This window comes from Apodemus sylvaticus, chromosome 4 (assembly GCF_947179515.1).
Source record: "Apodemus sylvaticus chromosome 4, mApoSyl1.1, whole genome shotgun sequence".
NCBI classification, from domain to species: domain Eukaryota; kingdom Metazoa; phylum Chordata; class Mammalia; order Rodentia; family Muridae; genus Apodemus; species Apodemus sylvaticus.
Window position 1 is genome coordinate 50622711 of NC_067475.1, and position 1168 is coordinate 50623878.

General features: G+C 38.1%; 1 non-coding gene across 1 annotated transcript; it reads right to left on the reverse strand.

Annotated features, from left to right (window-relative positions):
• Positions 1–808: 808 nt before the first annotated feature.
• On the reverse strand, positions 809–915 carry LOC127683816 (U6 spliceosomal RNA). Its single transcript, XR_007977618.1, has one exon. It is a non-coding gene; the product is annotated as a U6 spliceosomal RNA (small nuclear RNA).
• Between the last annotated feature and the right edge of the window lie 253 nt (positions 916–1168).

Genomic DNA, 1168 nt, shown 5'->3' on the forward strand with positions numbered 1-1168 from the left:
AGCAAATTTTCCAATGCTCTATTGAATAACATATGAAAATGTCTGTTTTATTTCCAAATTAAAAAGTTTATATTAATTTCTAAAACCTTTTATTAAAAATTGCATTAATTTGCATTTCAAATGATATTCCCCTTTTGGGTTTCCCCTCAGCAATCCTCTATACTAGCCAGTCCCCACCCCCAACCCCAGTTTGGCTCTATGGGTGTTCCTCTACCCACTCACTCCCACCTCACTGCTCTAGCATCCCCCTATGCTGGGGCATCAAGCCTCCACAGGACCAAGAGTCTCCCTTCCCAATGATGCCGGATAAAGTCATCCTCTACTACATATGCATGTGGAGCCATGGATCCTTCCATGTATATGCTCTTTGGTTGGTAATTTAGTCCCTGGGAGCTCTGGGACCAGTTATATTATAAATGCAATGTAAATAGAATGCAAACTCTAAATATACTATAATTGACAATGGTATGTAGTTCAAGAATTTAAGAGCATTCATATTTTTTTTATTTTTATTATATATTTTCTTAATTCACATTTCAAATGTTATCCCCTTTCTGGGGTTCTGCTCCAAAAACATCCTATCCCCTCCCCCTCTCCCTCCTCACCACCTGCCCTCTCCCTCATTTCTGTCCTGGCCTTCCCCTATACTGGAGCATTCAACTTTCTCAGAATCAAGGGCCTCTCCTCCTTTGATGACCAACAAGTCCATCCTCTGCTTGAGCTTTGTTTGATCTGTGAATTGTATCTTGGGTATTCCAAGCTGCTGGGCTAATATCCACTTATCAGTGAGTGCACACCATGTGTGTTCAAAAATATGGAACACTTCATGAATTTGCAAGTCATCATTGCACAGGGGCCATGCTAATCCTCTCTGTATCATTCCAATTTTAGTATACATGCTGCTGAAGTGAACACAAGAGCATATACTTTTTATGCTCATAACTTTTACCAGTACATTCTTGTGGTGAAGTTAGATGAACTTGAGATGTCAAGTTTATTTATTGCTAGTATTTATTGTTTTTCTGTGATTAGACTACCTACATTTGACCATTTGCTTTTATTAAAAGTATACACATAATTTCTCTTTAAGAAAAGGGATACAGATGCTCATTATGGATGTATTTATACTTCACAGATTATTCCTAGGTCCTTTGAAAGAAGACATTTT